Here is a 12,792-nt window from a genome sequence, read left to right as displayed (position 1 = left end):
TTATCTAAGGGAATTAGAATCTAAATAAACAGAACACCTCTATGAATAAACTTTAAAATAAATTAAGTACCAAAGAATTTGGATTAACTCTAATTGTGGCCAGGCCCATCATTTAAAAACGTATTCTACTGTATTGCGTTACAGAAATAGTAAGTAAATGTCAGTGTGGTGATTTCTCTGTTAATCTGCAAAGCTTATTGTGAGTGAGCAAGGAATCACAGGTTTTCCACGTTCAGCTACAAATGTGCATCATCTAGAAAAAGCTACAGCATCTGTTTTCACAGTATGATGATGCTGAGTGCTGATGGTTTGGACATGGCAGATAAAATTCTGCTTGCAGCTCTATAAAACCCTAGTTAGGCTACACTTGGAATATTGTGTTCAGTCCTGGTCACCTCATTATAGGAGGGATGAGGAAGCTTTGGAGAGGGTGCAGAGGAAATTTACCATGATGTTGTCTGGATTTGAAAATAAGTCTTGTGAGGCAAGGTTAGCAGAACTAGGACTTTTCTCTTTGGAGCGTAGAAGGATGAGAAGAGACTTAATAGAGGTCTACAAAATTATGAGGGGCATAGATTGGATGGACAGCCAGCATCCTTTACCTGGGCCTGGAATAGCAAATAACAGAGGACATCTGCACAATGGGAGGAAAGTTTAGGGAAATGTCAGGGTAAGTTTTTTTGACTCACAGAATAGTGGGTGCCAGAAATGCATTGCCAGGGGTGGTGGTGAAGGCTTGTACAATCGGGGCATTTAAAAGACTCAACCAGGCACATCAATGTAAGGAAAATGGAGGGTTATGTGTGTGAAATAAGGAAGGTTTAGACTGTTGAGTAGGTTTCTGTAGATCACAAAAGGATTGTGTGCCAAAAGGCCTGTACCGTGCTATATCTATGTAGGTAAATGTTGTGTTTACAATTATATTCATTCAGTGTTTTTATAAAAGATTATTTGGATTGTCCTGCAATGGACAAATGTGCTGGAGAAACTCAGCAGGTCACACAGCATCTGAAGGAGTGAAGGGTAACCAAAGTTTCAGGCCTGGGTCCTTTATCAAGTATATTCTTTACTTACTACGGACGATCAGTTTCTCCAGCATATTTGTGCATTGCACATGACCCCAGCATCTGAAGACTTTGTTTGTTTGTGGTTGGTTTTCCCGATTACAGTTCTAGTTTACTCCTGAGGGAGTGGAGCACTGTTGGAGATGTGATGTTTGAGATGTGACATTGAGCAGCAACCCTGTCTGCTCTCCAATGGTCGTGAAAAAAAAACCCTGTGACTTTATTTACAGGGGGTTCCCTGGCACCCTGACCACCCTGATCATCACCAACAATGAGGAAGCACCGTGGTTATTTATTATGCTACTGTTTGTTGGCTCTCTTACATGCTTGGTTTTCCAATCACAAGACTTAAAATTAAAATTGAAAGTGAAAATTTCAAGGCTGCCTATGCAGGTTTTCACATTTATCTCTCTCTCCCTCTCTCTCCTGTTATTAAAAGTTGGAATCATCACTCAATGTTTAAGCTGAAGTTTGATTCTACATTCAGTAAACTGACGTTACCTATGTTTGATGCCACATGCATCCAGGCCATTATTGCATCTTTAGTTTGTCCCAGGTTGTATCACTACTTTTTTTGAAAATAAATGTTATTCACAATAAGTTTTCAACAAAACAAAACCATTCAAAATATTTTCACACTCTTAGTGTCACATATTTACATTCCCATTACTGTACATTGTTACATTCATCCTCTATTTCTCACCATTGTAACCACCATGGCTTCTTGTAGTTCAGGGGTTTCCCCTCAAATGCGCCAAGCCTCATTGCTTCTCTCAGCATTCCTTCAGCAACATTTCCGTGTGCTGAAAGACCAAGTTTCAGCCAGACCAAAGGGCATCTTTCACCAAGTTGATGGTCTTCTGGCAGCTCTGGATGACTGACTCTGTGTGTCCCCGTGAACAGCCTGAAATCAGAGAATCATTTGTCATGCTGCTGCTGAGGATGATCCATGACAAGGATCTCCACCCACACTGAGCAAATCTGCATTCTGCAAAGAGGTGAGCCACTGTCTCTTCACCACAGTCATCTCAAGGGGGAAAGTGTGTTGTAGGTGATATTGTAAGGATATGACCAGGAGAGCTCCTCTCACCACCATCCAGGCCAAGTCCTGGTGCTTGTTTGTGAGCACTGGTGATGAGGCATTCTGCTAGATGACCTGGACAGTCTGCACAGGGAACTATTCCACAGTATCCATCGAGTCCTTGTCCGTCAGTGACTTGCAGGATGTTCCATACTGACTATTGCCTGATGGTCTTGTGACCAAAAGGTATTTGGCAAAACTTTTCTATCAGGGCAGGTAGTGTGACAGTGCCCAGCTGACAAGGATATTGCACAGCAATGGGACCAGGCCCATCCTTTGCAACACCTGGACAGGTAGAACTTCAGCACATTGTGACACTTGGTGCCCGTGCTCTTTGGTTCCATGCACAGCCTGATACAGCCACATACGAAGGTGCTAAGTTTCTCTTTTTGCCAATGTAAAATGATTAGCTGAGATTAACAGATATGAATAGGCTTGTTTTATTTGGATGGACAGGAGCATTGGCACTTCATGCAGGATGGTTGTGGCTGGTTTCCCTAAGGGTACCTCATATTGACACAAATCTTTGGTATGATCTCTGTTCAGACATTATTCCCGTATATGGCTTTGGAAAAATCCATTGCCTGTTTCAGGTATGCATGAAAGTCATGCTTTGCTTCCAGCCTACCATTTCGGGAACTGAGAAGCTTAAATGAAAGGAGGCATTGTTTCAACTTTTTCATCAATCTCATGAATTGTTTGCAGTTGTGAGTTAAAATTTTAATTAAATAGTGCAATTCTATGTGCTTCCTTTGTAGACTACTTGCACACACTCCATTTCACTGAATTAAAGTTAACAAAGGTACCTGTTTAGTGTCTGAAACCTTGTGACTATTGCCTTAGCTGACTAGAGGTAGGCAAGTGTACTTTGAGGTTAATGACAGATGCTGGAATCTGGAGCAAAAAAAAACTGATTTGCTGGAACAATTCATCTGGCAAGCAGCTGCGGTAGGAGGAGAAGGGCTGAAATTTCGGGTTGAGACCCTTCGTCGAGTCTGACGAAGAGCTGCAATCCGAACTATTAGCCGTATATTTTTTCTCCTTCTGATGCTGAGTTTCTAAGATTTTTTTTGAGCAAGAGTACTTCAATTGTTTCAGCATTCAATGAATCTATTGACTGCTCTTTTGTTAGTTGGGTAACTGACTCCAAGCAAAATCCATCAAAGTCTGTTCCTGTCAAATTTCTGGAAAATCCACAGGACAGAATATTGAGCAGAGTCCCAAGGATACACAAGACTCAAGATGCTGAAATTTGGAGCAAAAATTAAACTGCTGGGAGTACTCAGTGTATCAGGCAGCATCTGTAGAGGCAAAGGGATGGTTGGTGTTTCCAGTCAAGACCCTAGAGTGCCACCTTTTCCTGATGCAGGGTTTAAACCCAAAAGTTCAACCATCCTTTTTCCAGTAATAATGTTGCTCGACTGGCAGTGTGATAGTGATAGAGTATACACAGAGCACTCTTGGAGGGATTTCTCTACCGCAAGGCATCCTGGGAAGTCAGGTCTGCCATCACTTTTTTTCCCACGGTTTTTATAAATTGTCCACTATAGTGCTAGTAACTTTCCTACTATTTAAAAATTGTCTGCTATTGCTATTTATTGCTGTTTATTTTCTCTCTCTCCTGCTGCTGCGACTTTCCCACAGCAAAGTTTGTACCTTTATTTTAATATTTTCTTGCTTCACGTTCCTGCACTCACGCAAAAACTTGGGTAATTTGTATCCCACAATGCAATTGCTCAATCTACACTTGCCTGATTGCAACGCCGGCGTCTGCAGACAACGGGGATTGTTTGAGGGGTTGAGGTAATCTATCCCCACCCCCCTCTGATTCTTTCGCCCCCTCTGATTCTTTCGCCCCCTCTGATTCTTTCGCCCCCTCTGATTTTTTTCGCCCCCTCTGTTTCTTTCGCCCCCTCTGTTTCTTTCCCTAGTTTCTTCCCCTGTTTCTTTCACTCACCACCTTTTCATCCATGTCACTCATTTCCATTTTCCTCTCCTTTTTTCCTCATTACTCCCAGCACTTCATGAGTTTGACCATTTTAGAAATGGATGTGACACTCTGCAGGATATCGGATGTAAAGTAGCCCCCCTGCTAGCTAAAGTCAATTTGGCCATCTCTTTGCAGATATTGTGCAACCATGAGGTGAAATGAAAGTCCTGAAGAGGTAAAGGTGCTGACATGCTTTTTTCACAATGACATGGGTCCAGGAAAGGTCCTCTGAAATGGTGACTCCTAGGAATATAAATTTGCTCACCCTCCCCACCTCTAATTTCCCCAATGATTATACACCTCTGGTTTTCTCTTTCTAAAGTCGACAGTTAGCTCCTTGGTGTTGGTGACATTAGTGAAGAGTTATTGCTGGTACACCATTCAGCCAAGCTGTCAGTCAGCACCTTGACGTCCTCAGGAGTTTACAGAGCTTATTACGACTGGTGTACAAAGCTTTGATTGTGTTGCTTGTGAGATCAAGTTGCTTTTTCTTATGCATGTTGCTTCTGTTTTTTTTAGCACGTGTATAATCTTGTATTAGAATTTCATTAGGTTGGCATCTCATTTCCCCTCCTCTTTGAACAAGAGTAGAGTTACTGCCATATTAAAATAGAAGGGTGAGTAATATGCTGTATCATGTGGTTCTAGGTTGGGGCAGGGGACTTCCATAATATGTCTGGCAGCCCATCTTTGTGCTTCTTGATGTTGGCCAATCCACCACTTGTGCGATAAGCGACACCTGCTATCAGATACCACCTTGTGACCAACGTAAACAGAAATTTCATTTTGCAGGATGTTATTATGGACAAGTTTCCCTCTAATCATTACCATGCCAAAAGAAAAAACTGCCAGGGAAGTGTAAATGTGTTGTGCTCACCCTTCAGCAGAAGATGGAAATATGTCAGATTCTGGAAAAAGGTGAAAGTGCTTATGGAGGCTCATAAATCATCTATGACATTAAGGTCAAGTCTCATAAAATTAAGCAGTTTTAGATGAAGTCCGATACCGATAAAAGTGTTGAGCAATGTCACACTCCTCATACCTTCAAGATGGATTTACTCAACCAGGCTCTTTTTAAATGATTTTGTTTGAAAAAGTAAGAAGGTGGTTGCATATCAGGACCCATGTTGCAAGAAAAAGGACAGGAGTTCCATGAGAAGATAAATATTGAAGCACAGTGTTCATTTTCAAACAGCTTGTATCAGTATATTAGACTTATCTGGCAGCAGAAATCAGCAGATCATGAGGCAGCAGGTAAGTTTTAGGCATTAAGAGTAAGCCTCAAGCAACCAGAAAATACACTTACCCAGCATCCAACAATCCCCACAGATGCTAGATGCCAGTGGTTTTACTGAATTTCATTTGCAACCTCTGCCCATTCTCCTAATCTGTCCATAAGTCCTTTTGCACTCTCTATATTTCCTCCACACAACCTGCTCTTCCTTGATGAAATGTCATATATATATATATATCTTTGCTATATAAAGGACACTATTTGACCTGCTGAGTTTCTCCAGCATTGTGTTTTTACCACCTGCTCCTCCACCTACCTGCATGTCATCTGCAAACTTGGCCAAAAGACATTCATTCATTCTATAAATCAAATCATTAATATGCAACATAAAAAGAAGCAGCCCAATACTGACCCCTGTAGAACACCACTAGTAACTGGCAGCCAACCAGAATATATTCCTGTATTCCAACTCTCTGCTTCCTGCCAATCAGCCAATGCACTACTCATGCTAGTATGTTTCCTGATATACCATGGGCTCTTATCTTGTTAAGTTGCTTAATGTGCGGCACCTTGTCAAAGGCCATCTGAGAATCAAATACACAACATCCATTGCATCTCCTTTATCTCGCCTGCCAGACATTTCTTCAAAGAATTACAATAGGTTTGTCAAGCAAGATTTTCCCTTAAGGAAACCATGCTGGCTTTGGCCTGTCCTGTCATATGCGTCCAAGTACTCCATAACCTCATTCTTTACAATCAACTCCAACATTTTCCCAACCACTGATGTCAGGCTGACTGGTCTATAATTTCCTTTCTGCTGCCTCCCTCCTTGAATAGTAGGGTAACATTTGCAAGTTTCCAGTTCTCTGCGACCATGCCAGAATCTGTTGATTCCTGAAAGATCACGCCAACATCTCCACCATCTCTACTGCAACTTCTTTCAGAACCCAAGGATACAATCCATCTAGTCTGAGATATTTGTCCACCCTGAGACCATTCAGCTTTCTTTTTATTTGAATATTTTATTATTTTTCTCCATATATGTAGTCATCAAATTCGATATATTAATACAAAATATTAAAAGAAAAACATCCTAAAACTACATACACGATGGTATATAATACCCCCCCAAAACCACCCCCCACCCTCAAAATATTTAATATGGAAATAAAATATAGTTATATAAAAGAAAGAAAATAAACTTTCAGGATTCCACAGAGGAATATCATCCAACATATGTATTGAAACAAAATCTTTTAATACATTCCAGAGGAGATTCTAGCGGGTCTAGAGGTACTGGAAGTACAACGTTATAAAGTTAAACCTAATAATTGAGATATATGGGCACCAAATTTGTAAAAACACAGCATATTTATTTCTTAAATTATATGTCATTTTTTTCCAAAGGAATATAACTTTGAATTTCTGCATTCCATCGTGCCATTCTCAAATGCTTATTTGATTTCCAAGTAACTGCAATACATTTCCTTGCCACTGCTAATGTAATTTTAACAAATTCTAATTAGTATATTGACAATTTTAGTTTAGGTTTTGTTCTTTCAATATTTCCTAATAAGTTCCAAAAAGTTTAATAAGCCCAGCCAAAGGATCTTACCTTGGAACAGGACCAAGCAGTTCCTATATCTTCACCACATTTGATAAGACTGATGTCAATCTGTTCAATTTTTGTGGTATAAGATATAACTGATGTTGGAAATCATACTGAACTAATCTATATCTTCCATTAATAGTATTAGTCATACAATCTCTACAAAGATCTGCCCATCTTTCATCATCAATTGTGATATTTAATTCCAGTTCCCACATCTGTCTAGATTTAAGAACTTCACTTTTAGGAGTTCCTAATTGTAATAAAAAAAATATTGTAAAAGTAAATTTCTAACAATTCCTTTTTTAATAAGAATTTCTATTTCACAACAGCCAGGTAACAACATGATTGGTCCTAATTTATCTCTCAAATATTCTCTCAGTTGAAAATAACAAAAAAGCGTATTTTGAGGTATTCCATATTTACTTCTCAATTGTTCAAATATCATTAATTGACTTTCTTTCATCACAATCTTCAACATTTATAATCCTCTTACAAAACCAAATATCCAAAAATTGATTGTCTTTTGAAAAAGATATAAGGGAATTTTGGGCCAAAGGTGATATATATCCTTTTACACCAATTTCATCATTTATTTTATTCCATATATTAATCAGATGTTTCAACAATGGTGTCTCTTTTTCTCCAACCATCAATTTTGCATCCCATTTACATACAAATTATTTTTTGTCCTCTCCTATTTTATTATTTGGAACATATAAATTTAAGAAAGTTCAAAATTCAGAAGATATTTGACAATGTATCATTATATTATCTCTCTGCGGGGTCTATCACAACATTTTGAATTTTAATTGGAAGATTCTTTTTTTATATCAAAATTGCCAAACCTCTTGCTTATATCCTCTGAAGAAAAGGCTACATGTCTAACCCAATCTCTTTTTAATTTCAAGTTTTTTTTTCTGGTTAAATGTGTTTCTTGGAGAAAGCCACATCAACTCCCATTTTCTTAATATGTGTTAATACTCTCTTGCTTTTTACAGTCCCGTATAACCCATTAAAATTTTAATTAATTTTAAAATTAAAATTTAGAAGTTTCATTATCTCACTCATCTTGATAAATTATATTCAATCCCTTACCTCCCCCTGCTAATCTCCTCCTAATTCCATTTTTAAAAATCCCATATGTTAGTATGCATTTGTTAGCTCCCTTGGGTTCATATACTATATAATTTTTAATTAATCATTTATACACATCTAAAATAAATTTCCCAAAACAATAAAAATCAAAAATATATAGAGAAGAAGAAAAAAATTATTATTTTTATTTCTTCAATCATATAAACTTCTTCTTTGCCAATAATAATAAGACAAAGGTAGGAAAAATAGTTTATTCCAACATAGTATCTTCTTGAGGTTGCACTGTAGGGAGACCCCAGGCAAATGCTTCTGCTTGAGTAAAATTAGAGGAAAAACTTATTTTGGTCTCCTGGTGTGAAAATCCTCAAAGTCACAGGGTAACATAACACAATTTTATAACCCTTATCAAAAAGAGTTTTCTTGGCTGGATTAAATTCTCTCCTTCTCATCAGCAAATCTTCACTAAAATCAGGATGGAATAAGATTCTATTTCCATCCCATTGAAGTGACCCTTTCCGTTCCCTTGCCCCTCTCACAACAAGACTTAAAATTTTCTCTGTCTTGTATCGTAGAAATTTAATAAATATAAAATGCGGCTTCTGATTTGAAAGAGATTTAGCGTTCATAACTCTGAGCTCTTTTAATTTCAGTTGGATTTTCAAAATTTTGCTCTCCCAAATCTTATGGAATCCATTTTTGAAAAAAAAATTTGTTTTTTAAATACTTTGAAGAATTTTTTATATTCTCTTTGATATTAATTGATAACTGACTTACATATTTAATCTTTTCCACCCTTGTGTTTTTTTAATTGCCTTCTGCAAGTTTTTAAAAATTTCCTAATCCTCTTTCTTGCCACTAATTTTTGCTTCCTTGTATGTCCTCTTTTGCTTTTATGTTTGCTTTGACTTCCCTTGTCAGACATAATTGTGACATTTTCCCCTTTTAATAATTACTTTTTTAAAATATATGTATTTATACTGCACTTTCCTCATTTCTTGCAGAAACTCCATCAATTGCTGCTCTGCTGTCCTCCCTACTAATGCCCCCTTCCAAACTACTTTGGCCAGTTCCTCTCTCGTGCCACTGTAATTTCCTTTACTGCACTGAAATATCGGCACATCTGACTTTAGTTTCTCCTTGTTAAATGATTGAACAATCATATTTTGATCACTGGTTCCTTTAATCTAAGCTCTCTGATCACCTCTGGTGCATGACACAAGACTTAATCCTCTCGTCGCTCTCAATATATTACTCTATAAAGCCATCTCATAGGCTTTCAACAAATTCTCTCTCTTGTGATCCAATCTCAACCTCGTGTTCCCAATCTACTTGCATGTTAAATTCCCCCCATGACCACCATAACATTGTCCTTCTGACATGCCTTTTCTATCTGTTGTTGCAATTTGTTGTCCACATAGTGGCTTCTGTTTGGACATCGGTATATAACAGCCAAGTGTCTTTTTGCCAGCGCCATTTCTTAACTTATAATATACTATACCTTTTGATCTTACGTGACCTCTTTCTAATGATTTAATATTGTTTCTTAGCAACAGTGCTATGCAGTGCCCTCTGCTTATCTGCCTATCCTTTTGATACACTGTGTATCCTTGGACATTGAGCACCCAATGATATCCATCCTTTAGCCACAACTCCATGATGGCCATCATACCTGCAATGTGTAGCTATTTGATAAGATCATTCACTTTATTTCCTGTGCTGTGTGCATTTCAATACACCTTCAGCCCTTTATTTGTTACTTTTGACTCTATGTTCCTGCTGCATTGCAACTCATCCCACTGGATGCAATTTTGCCCCATCTGTTTGTCCTTCCACACAAACTCCCTAACAGCTGTCCCTACTTGTGCATCAACTGCCTCTTAACTTTGGTTCCCACCCTTCTGTGAATCTCGTTTAAACCCCCCAATCCCCCACCAGCAGCATTAGCAAATCTCCCTGGCAGGATATTGGTTCCCCTCATGTTCACATACAACCCCATCCCACTTGAACAAGTCACCCCTTCGCCAGAAGAGGTTCCAATGATCAAAGAACTTGAAACCCTGCCTCATGCACCATCTCTTCAGCCACACATTTGTCTGCACTATTTTCCTGTTCTGGCCTTCCTGAGCTCATCGCACTGGATTATCACCTTGGAGATCCTGGCTTAAGCCTCTTTCCTAACTCCCTAAATTTACTTTAAAGGACTTCTATCCCATTTCTGCCGATGTCATTGGTATCAATATGTACCATGATCTGTGGCTGCTCACCCTCCCCCTTAAGAATATTCTGCACCAACTCAGAGACATCCTCGTCCCGAGCATACGGGAGGAAGCATTTGGGTTGAAAGGCTGCGTCTGTGTGATAAATATAATGAACATTTGGGGGTTGTTGATTCAAAATGCCAACCACCTTCCTGGCTTTACAGACACTGCCTGACCCACTGAGTTCCTCTAGCATCTCAGTTTTTGCTCCAGATTGGAGTAACTGCAGTCTTTTGTGTGTCTATTATATGTATGGTTTGATTCTTGTAAGTCCAACTACATTCAGGCTGCTGCTTGACTAGTCTGAGGGATAGCTTTCCCTAAATTTAACTATGGGTCCCCTGTGTTCCTGAGCACAAGTTTGATGTGTCACCTGGGCTGTTCAAATTTGTCACGCCTGAATTCAGTATCTAGATCAATATCTTGGGAACTAATACACTTCATTTGAACAGCATAAATGCCTTGGCATTGGTGGAGTAACCACAATTTAAGTGTACCATTCAATGAGCACAGGACACTGTACCCTAGCTTCACAAAGTTAACCTCTTAATTAAATTCACTGCCAGAAATATGTCTGTAATGGAGTATGTATAAAATATAATAGAGTTACATTCTGAATAATTGATAATAGTGCTTTGATCGATGTTTTAAGAAATGAACATTTCTAGAGCTGATTCTATGCATTGACTCTTGGGCTTCCTGTAATTTTTATTTTTGCTTAGGGGCTCACATTCCATTTACAGACTTCAGTACTTTATTTAATCATTATAACTTCCTTGCAACAATGAAAACTGCTTCATTGAGAAGTGAGATTGCTGACTGTTCAATGTGTGTGCTTAAGAAGTGTCTTTTTGACATTCCATCCTTGTGCTGTATGAACCGTGGAATGAATTAATGTGTAACAATGTGTTATTCTTGGTTCATTGGTGACACTCATTTCTTAAACCATTATACAGAGTCTGTTTCTCAACATTGCACTACTTATTACACTTCAAAAATACTTTATTGGCTGCAGGATGCTTTGGGAGGTAGGTCCTCATGTCATGAATCTTGATTCAAGTTTTTTTTGTTGGTGAGTGGTGAGGAAAACCATTTTATTTCTATTAGTGATAAAATAAGATCTCTGGCAGATGATCAAAAACAAATTTCATCTAATAGGTCTGAAGAACAACAGCTCTGCTTGCTTAAAATCATGCACGTGGTTTACACTTATTTATACAGATGAAATAAAAGAGAATATTAATATGAAAAAAAGCCATACAAAGAAGCATAATCTAGTAGAGACCCCATTGACTGAAAAGAAAATCGAAGAACATTTCGATGACTAAACAAATATTAAAGCTGTAAAATGAGTATCAGGAGAAATTTGCAAAGGATGTCAAAATCAATACAGTATTTTTTTTCATTAGCAAGTTGAGACCAAGGAGCATTGAGCTCACTAAAAACTGAAACAGCAAAGTTGTAAATGAAATGAGGAAAATGGTGGACATGTTGATTAATTATTTTGTGCCAGTGTTCACAGTGGAGGAAGGGAATAGCCTGTCAGTCATTCCAAGGAGTAAAACAAAGTCTGCACACACTGTAGTTGAAGTAAAAACACAATAATGGAGAAACTCGGGAGGTCAAACAGTATACTTTATCTGGCAAAGGTAAAGATCGATAACCAACGTTATGGGGTTGAGCCCTTCATCAAGGTATAAAAAAATTTTCTTTTTCATAGATCAAGCCCATAATGTTAGTTATTTATCTTTGTCTTTGCTAGATAAAGTACACTGACCTGCTGAGTTTCTCCAGCGTTGTGTTTAGCCATCCCAAGGAAACGTGTTAAATCAAAAGCATTAACTCATTAAAATGAAAGTAAAAAAGGTAATGGCAAATTCCCAGATCACAATTTCATCCAAGAGTTCTAAATAAACTGTTGCACATGTCCTCTCTTTAACGTAACATTTTCTTGATTTTGGAATCCTACCCTTCAATTGGAAAATTCTTGATATACTGGTACTTAAGAAAGTTTATAAACAGCAACCAGGGAATTGTGGGCAAGGGAACATAATGTCTGTTGTTGGAAAATTACTGGCATTGAAATAACAAATGAAGACTGAACACCTTGATCAGTGAAGAGTAGATCATGTCTGATGAACCAATTCAGTCTCTGGAGATACTGACTACATTAGTGGGCAGCAGAGTGGCTAAAGTATTTTTGACTGAAGTTCCAGAACATACTTGATATAGTCCTTGTATGAAGTTGCTAGCAGAGCTTAAAACTCCCGAAGTTGAAGAAATGTATTAACTCAACTAAGTGAGCAACATGAGAGAGCAGTGATACTAAGCAATTGCTCAGATTAGTAGGGTGTCCTACGATGCAGTTGTTGCAATTTTTTATTTTGAGCCCATTACAACAATCTATAAATTAAATAATGGGATAGAAAGCTGAAATTAATTGGGAGTGTTTTTTGTT

General features: G+C 38.1%; 1 protein-coding gene across 8 annotated transcripts in view; it reads left to right on the top strand.

Moving 5' to 3' along the window:
* The window catches only part of cabin1 (calcineurin binding protein 1), a 570,396-nt gene that overhangs the window by 235,999 nt on the left and 321,605 nt on the right, over positions 1-12,792 (top strand). The gene's annotated exons all lie outside the window — the stretch shown is intronic.

Source organism: Narcine bancroftii, chromosome 4 (genome assembly GCF_036971445.1).
Source record: "Narcine bancroftii isolate sNarBan1 chromosome 4, sNarBan1.hap1, whole genome shotgun sequence".
In the NCBI taxonomy this organism is placed as follows: Eukaryota; Metazoa; Chordata; class Chondrichthyes; order Torpediniformes; family Narcinidae; genus Narcine; species Narcine bancroftii.
Note: the sequence above shows the minus strand (reverse complement) of the source record. Positions and strands in the feature narration are given on the sequence as shown.